Source organism: Rhinoderma darwinii, chromosome 5 (assembly GCF_050947455.1).
Source record: "Rhinoderma darwinii isolate aRhiDar2 chromosome 5, aRhiDar2.hap1, whole genome shotgun sequence".
Classification (NCBI taxonomy): domain Eukaryota; kingdom Metazoa; phylum Chordata; class Amphibia; order Anura; family Rhinodermatidae; genus Rhinoderma; species Rhinoderma darwinii.
The window spans coordinates 257,964,337-257,978,281 of NC_134691.1; positions in this window are offsets into that span (position 1 = coordinate 257,964,337).

A 13,945-nucleotide genomic window follows, 5' to 3' on the forward strand; every position below is an offset into this window, starting at 1 on the left:
GAGTGATTGCTGGTAGGTCCCGATGGGGGGGGCAGCGGGAGCAACCTGCATCCCCATGCCCAGCCAGAGTTCCAGGGTGAATGCAGGTAGGTCCCGGTGGGGGCCAGCGGGAGCAACTTGCATCCCCATGCCCAGCCAGAGTTCCAGGGTGATTGCAGGTAGGTCCCGGTGGGGTGGAAGGGGGGGGGGGCAGCGGGACCAACCTGTGTCCCTATGCCCAGCCAGAGTTCCAGAGTGATTGCTGGTAGGTCCCGATGGGGGGGCAGCGGGAGCAACCTGCATCCCCATGCCCAGCCAGAGTTCCAGGGTGATTGCAGGTAGGTCCCGGTGGGGTGGAAGGGGGGGGCAGCGGGACCAACCTGTGTCCCTATGCCCAGCCAGAGTTCCAGAGTGATTGCTGGTAGGTCCCGGTGGGGGGGCAGCGGGAGCAACCTGCATCCCCATGCCCAGCCAGAGTTCCAGGGTGATTGGTGGTAGGTCCCGGTGGGGTGGAAGGGGGGGCAGCGGGAGCAACCTGCATCCCCATGCCCAGCCAGAGTTCCAGGGTGATTGGTGGTAGGTCCCGGTGGGGTGGAAGGGGGGGGCAGCGGGAGCAACCTGCATCCCCATGCCCAGCTAGAGTTCCAGGGTGATTGCTGGAAGGACCCGGTGGGGGGGCAGCGGGAGCAACTTGCATCCCCATGCCCAGCCATAGTTCCAGGGTGATTGCTGGTAGGTCCCGGTGGGGTGGAAGGGGGTCAGCGGGAGCAAACTGCATCCCCATGCCCAGCCAGAGGTCCAGGGTGATTGCAGGTAGGTCCCGGTGGGGTGGAAGGGGGGGCAGCGGGACCAACCTGTGTCCCTATGCCCATCCAGAGTTCCAGAGTGATTGCAGGTAGGTCCCGGTGGGGTGGAAGGGGGTCAGCGGGAGCAAACCGCATCCCCATGCCCAGCCAGAGTTCCAGGGTGATTGCAGGTAGGTCCCGGTGGGGTGGAAGGGGGGGCAGCGGGACCAACCTGTGTCCCTATGCCCAGCCAGAGTTCCAGAGTGATTGCAGGTAGGTCCCGGTGGGGTGGAAGGGGGTCAGCGGGAGCAAACCGCATCCCCATGCCCAGCCAGAGTTCCAGGGTGTTTGCAGGTAGGTCCCGGTGGGGTGGAAGGGGGGGCAGCGGGACCAACCTGTGTCCCTATGCCCAGCCAGAGTTCCAGAGTGATTGCAGGTAGGTCCCGGTGGGGTGGAAGGGGGTCAGCGGGAGCAACTTGCATCCCCATGCCCAGCCAGAGAACCAGGGTGATTGCTGGTAGGTAAGGAGATCCATTTGGTGACCAAACAGCAGTGAAAATAAAAAGGCCCAAATATCAAAGAATGACACTTTTAATACTGAAAGTGAAACATTTAAAATCAAGTTAAAGTGGGGTATGTTCAGAAATGTCAGAGACGGTAATGAGCAGCAGAGGCAGGCCGGGGCAGAGTTCCAGGGCCAGGGGTGTGACGGCAGGCAGCGTAGGCCGGGGCAGAGTTCCAGGGCGGTGGGGAGAGGACTAGGCCTCAAATCCAAGGAGATCCATTTGGTGACTAAACAGCAGTGACAATAAAAAGGCCCAAATGCCAAAGAATGACACTTTTAATACTGAAAGTGAAACATTTAAAATCAAGTTAAAGTGGGGTATGTTCAGAAATGTCAGAGACGGTAATGAGCAGCAGAGGCAGGCCGGGGCAGAGTTCCACGGCCAGGGGTGTGACGGCAGGCAGCGTAGGCCGGGGCAGAGTTCCAGGGCGGTGGGGAGAGGACTAGGCCTCAATCCAAGGAGATCCATTTGGTGACCAAGCAGCAGTGAAAATAAAAAGGCTCAAATGTCAAAGAATGACATTTCTGCTACTGAAAGTGAAACATTTGAAAGTGAAACATTTAAAATCAAGTTAAAGTGGGGTATGTTCAGAAATGTCAGAGACGGTAATGAGCAGCAGAGGCAGGCCGGGGCAGAGTTCCAGGGCCAGGGGTGTGACGGCAGGCAGCGTAGGCCGGGGCAGAGTTCCAGGGCGGTGGGGAGAGGACTAGGCCTCAATCCAAGGAGATCCATTTGGTGACCAAGCAGCAGTGAAAATAAAAAGGCTCAAATGTCAAAGAATGACATTTCTGCTACTGAAAGTGAAACATTTGAAAGTGAAACATTTAAAATCAAGTTAAAGTGGGGTATGTTCAGAAATGTCAGAGACGGTAATGAGCAGCAGAGGCAGGCCGGGGCAGAGTTCCAGGGCCAGGGGTGTGACGGCAGGCAGCGTAGGCCGGGGCAGAGTTCCAGGGCGGTGGGGAGAGGACTAGGCCTCAATCCAAGGAGATCCATTTGGTGACCAAGCAGCAGTGAAAATAAAAAGGCTCAAATGTCAAAGAATGACATTTCTGCTACTGAAAGTGAAACATTTGAAAGTGAAACATTTAAAATCAAGTTAAAGTGGGGTATGTTCAGAAATGTCAGAGACGGTAATGAGCAGCAGAGGCAGGCCGGGGCAGAGTTCCAGGGCCAGGGGTGTGACGGCAGGCAGCGTAGGCCGGGGCAGAGTTCCAGGGCGGTGGGGAGAGGACTAGGCCTCAATCCAAGGAGATCCATTTGGTGACCAAGCAGCAGTGAAAATAAAAAGGCTCAAATGTCAAAGAATGACATTTCTGCTACTGAAAGTGAAACATTTGAAAGTGAAACATTTAAAATCAAGTTAAAGTGGGGTATGTTCAGAAATGTCAGAGACGGTAATGAGCAGCAGAGGCAGGCCGGGGCAGAGTTCCAGGGCCAGGGGTGTGACGGCAGGCAGCGTAGGCCGGGGCAGAGTTCCAGGGCGGTGGGGAGAGGACTAGGCCTCAATCCAAGGAGATCCATTTGGTGACCAAGCAGCAGTGAAAATAAAAAGGCCCAAATGTCAAAGAATGCCATTTCTGCTACTGAAAGTGAAACATTTGAAAGTGAAACATTTAAAATCAAGTTAAAGTGGGGTATGTTCACAAATGTCAGAGGCGGTGGTGAGCAGCAGAGGCAGGCCGGGGCAGAGTTCCAGGGCCAGGGTGTGACGGCAGGCAGCGTAGGCCGGGGCAGAGTTCCAGGGCGGTGGGGAGAGGACTAGGCCTCAATCCAAGGAGATCCATTTGGTGACCAAGCAGCAGTGAAAATAAAAAGGCCCAAATGTCAAAGAATGTCATTTCTGCTACTGAAAGTGAAACATTTGAAAGTGAAACATTTAAAATCAAGTTAAAGTGGGGTATGTTCACAAATGTCAGAGGCGGTGGTGAGCAGCAGAGGCAGGCCGGGGCAGAGTTCCAGGGCCAGGGGGTGACGGCAGGCAGCGTAGGCCGGGGCAGAGTTCCAGGGCGGTGGGGAGAGGACTAGGCCTCAATCCAAGGAGATCCATTTGGTGACCAAGCAGCAGTGACAATAAAAAGGCCCAAATGTCAAAGAATGGCATTTCTGCTACTGAAAGTGAAACATTTGAAAGTGAAACATTTAAAATCAAGTTAAAGTGGGGTATGTTCAAAAATGTCAGAGGCGGTAGTGAACAGCAGAGGCAGACCGTGGCACAGTTCCAGGGCCAGAGTGTGACACTGTCCGCCGATAGATAACCCTTTGCACATTATCGTCATCATCATTATCAGCAGCAGTTGCTGTCAGCCAGCTCCAGAGTGTATAAGCGGGGTGTGCTGCCCATTGCAGCCCGGGGTAGAGGAGCCGTATGCAAGCTGTGCATGCCCGGTGGCAACAGTGTATGAGCTCCACAGCGCCAGCGGGGGGGGGGGGTCCCACTATGTCCCAAGCCGCCTGACATGTACTTCCGGTCGGCTAGGAGGTGGCATGTCACCTGGGCTGTCAGCCAGCCCCAGAGTGTATGAGCGGCGTGTGCCTGCACCCGTGGGGGGGATACAGGAGCCATGGGGAAGCTGTGCAAGACCGGGGGCAGCCGTGTAGGTGCTCTGCAGCGCCCGCTGTGGACTTCCAGGGCAAGAGCGGTATGGCATCCTTGGGGGGATAGAGGAGCCATGGGGAAGCCGTGCCAGCCCGGTTGCAGCCGTGTACGAGCTCCTCAGCGCCAGCGTCGGAGTTTGAGGGCTTTAGCGGTATGCACGGCCAACTCATGCCGACCTCCTGGAACTCCCCGTCGGCTTCGCTCGCGGGTCGGTCCCGCTGATTTTTCTACCTTCATAATAAAAAAATCTTTTTTTTTTTATGGCATTTTCGGAAGCCTCAAGCCCACCTGGAGTTGCACGAGCAAGGCCACGTCGGCGTCTCCTTCCGAAAGCGGCCGGGAGCCAGTTCCGAGTATGAGCGGCGTGTGCCTGCCTTTTGCACCCGTGGGGGGATAGAGGGGCCCCTGGGGAGCTTGTACATGCCGGCAGCTTCCTTGTGGGAGCTCCACAGCGCCCGCGGCGAGTCCCGTTGTGTCCAGCCGGCTGACAAGCACTTCCGGTCCGCGAAGGATGCATGTCAGCGGCGGTGTGCCCGCTCCGGGTATGAGCGGCGTGTGCCTGCCTATGGCATCCTTGGGGGGATAGAGGAGCCATGGGGAAGCCGTGCCAGCCCGGTTGCAGCCGTGTACGAGCTCCTCAGCGCCAGCGTCGGAGTTTGAGGGCTTTAGCGGTATGCACGGCCAACTCATGCCGACCTCCTGGAACTCCCCGTCGGCTTCGCTCGCGGGTCGGTCCCGCTGATTTTTCTACCTTCATAATAAAAAAATCTTTTTTTTTTTATGGCATTTTCGGAAGCCTCAAGCCCACCTGGAGTTGCACGAGCAAGGCCACGTCGGCGTCTCCTTCCGAAAGCGGCCGGGAGCCAGTTCCGAGTATGAGCGGCGTGTGCCTGCCTTTTGCACCCGTGGGGGGATAGAGGGGCCCCTGGGGAGCTTGTACATGCCGGCAGCTTCCTTGTGGGAGCTCCACAGCGCCCGCGGCGAGTCCCGTTGTGTCCAGCCGGCTGACAAGCACTTCCGGTCCGCGAAGGATGCATGTCAGCGGCGGTGTGCCCGCTCCGGGTATGAGCGGCGTGTGCCTGCCTATGGCATCCTTGGGGGGATAGAGGAGCCATGGGGAAGCCGTGCCAGCCCGGTTGCAGCCGTGTACGAGCTCCTCAGCGCCAGCGTCGGAGTTTGAGGGCTTTAGCGGTATGCACGGCCAACTCATGCCGACCTCCTGGAACTCCCCGTCGGCTTCGCTCGCGGGTCGGTCCCGCTGATTTTTCTACCTTCATAATAAAAAAATCTTTTTTTTTTTATGGCATTTTCGGAAGCCTCAAGCCCACCTGGAGTTGCACGAGCAAGGCCACGTCGGCGTCTCCTTCCGAAAGCGGCCGGGAGCCAGTTCCGAGTATGAGCGGCGTGTGCCTGCCTTTTGCACCCGTGGGGGGATAGAGGGGCCCCTGGGGAGCTTGTACATGCCGGCAGCTTCCTTGTGGGAGCTCCACAGCGCCCGCGGCGAGTCCCGTTGTGTCCAGCCGGCTGACTAGCACTTCCGGTCCGCGAAGGATGCATGTCAGCGGCGGTGTGCCCGCTCCGGGTATGAGCGGCGTGTGCCTGCCTATGGCATCCTTGGGGGGATAGAGGAGCCATGGGGAAGCCGTGCCAGCCCGGTTGCAGCCGTGTACGAGCTCCTCAGCGCCAGCGTCGGAGTTTGAGGGCTTTAGCGGTATGCACGGCCAACTCATGCCGACCTCCTGGAACTCCCCGTCGGCTTCGCTCGCGGGTCGGTCCCGCTGATTTTTCTACCTTCATAATAAAAAAATCTTTTTTTTTTTATGGCATTTTCGGAAGCCTCAAGCCCACCTGGAGTTGCACGAGCAAGGCCACGTCGGCGTCTCCTTCCGAAAGCGGCCGGGAGCCAGCTCCGAGTATGAGCGGTGTGTGCCTGCCTTTTGCACCCGTGGGGGAATAGAGGAGCCATGGGGAAGCTGTGCATGCCCAAGCTTCAAACTGTCACCATGTCAACAGACATGGTGACAGCGTCCCGATCGCAAAGCAGGATTCAAACAGGACCAATCAGAGTGGTCCCTGTGCCGGAAACGAGCTGTGATTGGTCAGTACTGACAGGCCAATCATAGCGCAGGAGCAGAGTTGCCTGCCTATTGCACCCGTGGGGGGAATAGAGGAGCCATGGGGAAGCTGTGCATGCCCAAGCTTCAAACTGTCACCATGTCAACAGACATGGTGACAGTGTCCCGATCGCAAAGCAGGATTCAAACAGGACCAATCAGAGTGGTCCCTGTGCCGGAAACGAGCTGTGATTGGTCAGTACTGACAGGCCAATCACAGCACAGTAGCAGTGGTGCCTGCCTATTGCACCCGTGGGGGGGATAGAGGAGCCATGGGGAAGCTGTGCATGCCCAAGCTTCAAACTGTCACCATGTCAACAGACATGGTGACAGCGTCCCGATCACAAAGCAGGATTCAAACAGGACCAATCAGAGTGGTCCCTGTGCCGGAAACGAGCTGTGATTGGTCTGTACTGACAGGCCAATCACAGCGCAGGAGCAGTGGTTTGCCGGCATCTCCGTCTCTGACAAGCTCTTTCCTGTCAGAGAGCTTGTGAGAGACGGAGACAGGAATAAATACAGTGCGTAAGTTCAAAAAAACCAGCGATCTGCCGCTTTTCTGCCCTTTTGTGCCCACTAACCTGTTTTTAGTTAGTTAGGTAGCACAAGTTTTTCAGTATGGCCAAAAGAGTCTTTTCAGCCGAGGAAGCATCTGCAATGCTGTGTTCCGACACGGACAGCGCAAGTGAAGGTGAGGAGCAGTTCGTGCTTCCATCTTCCTCTGCATCTAGTGACTCTGAATCTGCACCCCCCAGTCGGCGTAGAAGAGCCGTAGTTCCTGATCTGCCTGAGCTGACCTGGGAAGCTGCAGAGAATTATACCCCCCAGGTGCCTGAGTTTACAGCCCGCTCAGGCATTCAAATTGAAATGACGGGTTTCAGCCCCATTGATTATTTTAACCTTTTTTTTTCAGACTCCCTTTTAGCGTTAATGGTCCAGCAGACCAACATCTATGCGGAACAATTTATCGCCCAGAACCCTGACTCTTATTATGGGAGAAGCCAAAATTGGACCCCCACAAACCTAGTGGAATTGCGGAAGTTTTGGGGCATATTTTTAAGTTTTGGCCTAATAAAAAAGCCTAGGATTAGAGACTATTGGTCCCTTGATATTTTATATAACACCACCATTTACCGCACAGTAATGCCAAGGAAGCGCTTCGAAGCCATCCTGAAATTCCTTCATTATAATGATAATAGCCAGTGCCCACCCCCACAGGCCCCAAATTTTGATAGGCTATATAAAATACGACCATTGATTGCCCACTACTCCCAAATTTTTTCCCACGTTTATACCCCCCAGCAAAATATTTCGGTAGATGAATCCCTAGTCAGCTTCAAGGGTAGACTGCACTTCAGGCAGTATCTACCCAATAAAAGAGCCCGGTACGGCATAAAGCTCTACAAGCTGTGCGAAAGTGCCACCGGTTACACCTACTCCTTTAGGGTCTATGAGGGAAAAGACTCCCATATAGATCCCCCAGAATGCCCCCCTTTCCTTGGAATTAGTGGAAAGATCGTATGGGATCTTATCCATCCTTTACTTGGGAAAGGCTATCATCTTTATCTGGACAACTTTTATAACAGTGTCCCCTTAGTAAAAGTTCTCTTGTCCAGATCCACCTTGGCATGCGGAACAATCCGCAAAAATAAGAAGGGCCTCCCCAAAACATTGCTGGGTCAGATCCTAAAATTAGGAGAGAGCAAAGCTTTCTGCTGCGACAATCTGCTCCTCCTAAAGTATAAGGATAAAAGGGACGTCCTTATACTGACCAGCATACACGACAGCAGATGCAGCCTAGTCCCTGTACGTGGATCCACTTCCCAAGTCCCAAAACAATATTGTGTACAGGAGTACAACAAGTATATGGGTGGCGTTGACCTGTCCGACCAGGTTATAAAACCATACAACGCCATGCGCAAGACCAGAGTATGGTATAAGAAGCTGTCTGTGCATCTTACACAGATGGCTTTATACAACGCCTTTGTCCTCTATAGATATGCCAGCAGTGGAGGTACGTTCCTGCAATTTCAGGAAAAGGTCATAAAGTCCCTGATGTTTGGTAACCAGGAAGGAGAGGGCAGTTCATCTGGCTCTTCCGTCAGTAGGATAATTCCCGGCCAGCATTTCCCCACAGAAATCCCCCCCACTGAAAAAAAAAGAAGCCCCAAAAAAAATGCCGTGTGTGTGCCAAGCGAGGCATTCGTAAGGACACCACATACCATTGTGAGACATGTCCCACAAATCCCGGCCTGTGCATGAAACAATGTTTCAAAATTTATCATACCTCCTTGGATTTTTAATTTATTTATTCATTATTCACCTTTTCTGTCTCCCATACTGGCCATGACCAATTATTAATTTTTCTACTGACCAGCCCCATTTAAAATTTGATCATTTAAAAATTGTAAAAAAAACACCTAAAACAAAACTAAAAATTCTCACTATACCCCTAGATAATTTCCTCAATGGGTGTAGTTTCCGAAATGGGGTCACTTGTGGGGGGTTTCCACTGTTTTGTCCCCTCAGGGGCTTTGTAAATGTGACAAGGCCTCTCAAACCATTCCTGCTAAATGTGATCTCCCAAAGCCAAATGGCACTCCATCCCTTCTAAGCCCTGCCCTGTGTTCAAATATCCGTTTATTACCACATGTGGGGTATTGTTTTACTCGGGAGAAATTGCTTTACAAATTTTACGGTGCTTTTTCTCCTTCAGTCCTTGTGGAAATGAGAAAAAAATGGCTAAACCTAAATTTTCTTTGAATAAATGTTGATTTTAATTTTCACGGCCTACTTCCAATAAATTCTGTAAAAAACCTGTGCGGTCAAAATGCTCACCATACCCCTAGATAATTTCCTTGAGGTGTCTAGTTTCCCAGATGGGGTCACTTTTGGGTGATTTGTACTGTTTTGTCACTGCAAGAGCCCTTCTAACAAAATAAGGCCCCAAAATCCACTAGGTGTTCCTTTGCTTCTGAGGCCTGTGCTTCATTCCAGTAGCACGCTACGACCACATGTGGGATATTTCCTAAAACTGCAGAAACTGGGCAACAAATATTGAGTTGAATTTCTCTGCTAAAACCTTCTGTGTAATAAAAAAATAGTATTAAAAATTTATTTCTGCCAATAAATATGAAATTTGTAAATTCCACCTCTACTTTGCTTTAATTCCTGTGAAATGTGTAAAGGGTTAAGACATTTTATAAATGCTGTTTTGAATACTTTGAGGGGTGAAGTTTTTAAAATGGGGTGACTTTTTGGGGGTTTCTAATATATAAGGCCCTCAAAGCCACTTCACAACTGAACTGGCCCCTGTAAAAATGGCCTTTTGGCATTTTCTTGAAAATGTGAGAAATTGCTGCTAAAGTTGTAAGCCTTGTGATGTCATAGAAAAATAAAAGGATGTTCAAAAAACGATGCCAATCTAAAGTAGACATATGGGTGATGTTAATTAGCAACCATTTTGTGTGGTATAACTGCCTGTCTTACAAGCAGATACATTTAAATTGAGAAAAATGCTAATTTTTGCAATTTTTCTCTAATTTTCGGTGTTTTTCACAATTAAATATAGAACATATCGAGCAAATTTTGCTAGTAACTTAAAGTGCAATGTGTCACGAGAAAACAATCTCAGAATCGCTTGGATAGGTGAAAGCATTCCAGAGTTATTACCACATAAAGTGAACATGTCAGATTTGAAAAATGAGGCTCTGTCAGGAAGGTCAAAAGTGGCTAGGGCGGGAAGGGGTTAACCTAGTTCGGTCCCCACCGTTACAGTCGGATGTCAGCTGTAAGATACAGCTGAGATCCGGTGATGATGGCACCGACTCAGCTTCTGAGCCGGTGCCAAACATTTTACGGCATTTTGCGGGAAGTCAATGCTTTCCAGGACGTACATATACGTCCAATGGCGGGAAGGGGTTAAAAAGGAAATAAGAAAATAAAAAGTTTAGAGTAATTGGGAATAATTTTACAAAGTGTAAATCATTAATATTAAATAGCGGTTTATCTAGGTAAGTATAGTTTTAATTATTATTATTTGTTTTCTTTTGACTTTTAAGAATTTTTAATTGATTTTGCTCTTTAGCCCCTTCTGCCCAATGATAAAAATGTACATCATGGGTGACTGTTAGTTGTCACACAATGATTATACAGTGGTGGAAGAAGAGCTGTAATACACAGACCTGCTCTTGCCACAACTGCCGGCATTGGAATAAACTCTGATCCTGGCAGTTAACCTCTTCAGCGCTGTGATCAAACATAATCACAGCATTGTATAAGAGAGCGAGTCCCCTTGTAATGGTGGTTACCGATTCCTGGGGCACCATGGAGACAGTCCAGGACCTGACAAAGGTCTCCAGGTCTGTCACATATGTCTGCATTTTAGGTCATAATGATAGTATTCCTTAAAAGGAGCCTGTGAATACAGTATTTATATGCACAGGCACAATATACCAGCATATTAGTAAAAAAAAATAATCTCAAGTAAAAAGGACACTTTTCATAGGGCAAATTATAAAAATCTAGATTAAGTTTTGTATAAATAAAGAATAAAAAGAAAAAACACAAAGCACATTTTTTAAAAATAAAATATATTTTTGTCAATAAAATACAAACAGCATGAAATAACCCACTCATATTTGGTATCTCCATGCGTGCAAAAGCCTATAGCTATAAACACTTCATTTATCAATAAACAGAGTCAAAATAAAGAAAAAAAATTATTGGAGGAATAATGTTACATACCCCAAATTTGTATTAAAGGGGTTTTCCGTAACCAATTAACTAATTTCTATTTCACTGTACATATAAAAATAATGTAATTTGTAATATACTTAAGTTTTGACTTATTCTTCTAACACCCGATTCAAGCGCTGGTCACGTGATGGGTCTCCAGTAGAAAAAACCTTACTTCCGGCACTAGCCCGTCCATGATCTGAGTTCCGTTTTCCAGCTGGCTCAATGTACGGGTACATCACTCCTGATGTCACTGTACAGTGAGGGAAGTGGTGGACCGTATACTCCCTTTCCTCTGATAGTTTATGGTCTGCTGAAAGGGGAGAAAAACACTGATAGTCTCTGAGCATGCGTGGTTTCTACACTAGCAGTGTTTACCATGCATGCCCACTCCTGCGCTATCATAGTGCCTGCGCGTCATTTTCTCCCCCCTAGCAGCGGATCGAAAACTATTAGAAGAAATTATGTGATGTCAGGAGCCAGTTGCTAGTAGCACTCTGACAAGGACTCCAGCGCTGGGGTTAGACTCGGAGTCCCGGGCAGAGCACTAGTATAGGCATTGCTCCGGGACTCTGTGGAATCCCCTGACATCACTGTCCATATATCGACAGGTGCTATATTTTTCAATCTCGGATAACCCCTTTGAATGCATATTGTATTCATAGGCTTTATTTAATTATTTCTCTCCTTCCTTCCTTGAGGTGTTTCCTATGTCATGTTTCCGATCATGTTTATCCTAACTTTTACTTATATGAGATGCTTTATACAGCACTTCAAATGTAATTTGTTATGTACTATATGTGAAGCATTGCTGATTTGAATGATTTCTACATAAATCAGGGGTAGACACAAAGAGGGCCCACAAAATGATGGCCCCTGTATGTAAACATTGTGTGGTCCCCCTTTAACCAGCATGCCTGTAAAAAATAATTATGAAACAGATGAATAGTCACAACAGTAGTAGTCTAGCGTTGTGAAGGATTTGATTGCAACATCCCTTGTTATCTAGGGCAGTGAAGGGATTTATGTTTACATCCTTGGTTGCCTAGGGCAGTGAATAGGTTTATGGTTACATTCCTGGTGATCTAGGACAGGAAATGAGTTAAGGTCCTGTGAACATCACGTCTGTGCCCCATGTTTATCATGTTAGTCAGAAAAACTCTCGACATAAAAAATAAATATTTTCATAGGGCTCCATTAGCCTGACAGAGACCTAAAGAGTGTCCTTTTAGTCTCAGTCAGGCTAGTATACCTTTTTGTGGAAAGATGTAATAGCGTAGTAGACAATCCTATACCATCCTAATGGATCCCGCAAAAAAACGTATTTCGCGGTATACTTTTATTTTTATATGAGTGCCCATAGGTGATGGATGCCACTGTATGGCAGCCATCATGGGTATACATTAAACATATATGTTGGGAAGCTCCCAACATCACTTTTCATAAGGACAGTGATGTCGGGAGCTTCCCCAGGGCCAAAATCCCTGGCCAGACTGCTTCTTATGCCTTATAACGCATATGACATCACTGTCATCATATAGACAGTGACGTCAGAGAATTCTCGATGGCCGAAGTCCCTAGCCAGGGCGCTTCCGATGCTCACTCCGGGGACTCCGGTGTTGTAGCTCCTGACATCACTGTCCATATCTAAACAGTGGCGTTAGTGGCTTCTCCAGAGCCCAAGCCCCCGGCCAAAGCGCTTCCAACGCTCTGGCCAGGGACTCTGGTGTTGTAGTTCCTGATATTACTGTCTATACCTGAACAGTGGTGTCAGGAGCTTCTCCAGAGTGCCCGGCGCTCCAGCCGGAGATTCCGGCATTGTAACACCTTTGACATCACTGTCCACATATGAACAGTGACATCAAAGGCTTTCCCAGGACCATTGTCCACGGCCTAATTTTGCATTGTAACATCACTGTCTATAAATGGACAGTGACATCAGTGTATCATCCATGGCCGCGGACAGTTGGGATTACTCACGCCTCGACGGCCGCAGCCATGGTCTGGTGAGTGCTGGCCCACATCTCCTTCATAGGAAATGCAAGCGCTTACTTCCGCTCCTCTCTGCTGTGTCCCATAGGGTGTGCGCGCGTATGCTCGCACCCAGCCTTAAAGGGCCTGTTCGCGCACATGTAAACATCATTAATTAGCCTATGATCTCCCTGGACTACAAGAAGGGCTCTGCTCTTTTACTGCCTGCCTGAGGGTTGTTTGCATTCCTCTGTGAGTCTTGCAAATGGTCCCTTAGTCGAATCCTGTTCCCTATGTTCCCGTGCCATGCTACCTGTATCATGTATCCCATGTTGTATTTGTTTCTGTGCCATCTCTAGTGATGGAGTCGTGTTGTGCCATCTACTATGCCTGCTGACTTACACCATGTCTGGTGTCATCTGCCACCTTTTGCATCACCTGCCGCCAAGGTCCCATCTGCGCCTAGGCTGTTGCTACTGTCTGGACTATTACAGGTACCCTCGTGCTCGGAACTTATATTGACTTGTTACACTGTTGTTTGGCCAGCTGCTACCCCGCTTCGGCGGTGCGGCCTAGTGGGTTCACATACCCACAGATCGTGACAGTCAGAAGCTTTCACTGGTACAGCGCTTTAGGTAGCGCTCTACTTAAGGGGTTTGGGCGATGAATCCTACTATATACCTATACAGTGCGAGTCATATACCTCCAACTGAAGACAAAAATGTGATGTGATTGGACCCTAATAATAAAATTGTCCGACTGGGATGATGCAGTGTCTGCGTTATCTATGAGAGATCAATATTTGAGCAGGGAAAGGGGCAAGAGATAGAGGATACTTGTTTAAAACCACTTGAACAGGCTGCACAGATTGTATGTCCACCTTTGACATAAATGACCTATAGTATATGTCTAAATATTAGAAAAAAGGAACACGGCGCCACAGGAAACCAAATGAGAAACGGATAAGGTAAAGGATCACGGTGAATGTGACAATTACGCTCACCTCGGGTGATGGACACCTTAGGTGTCAATAGGGCATGGAAAGCTGCAGCCAGGTCCAAAGCACAACCAAAACAGAGTTTGATGTCAGATTTGTAGAGTATTGAAGAATGAAGAAAATTGGACCAACGGCGCTGCTTAAGTAAAGGTATTATACGACCATCTCAATGGATAAAAGTAGATAAAAGGACTTTA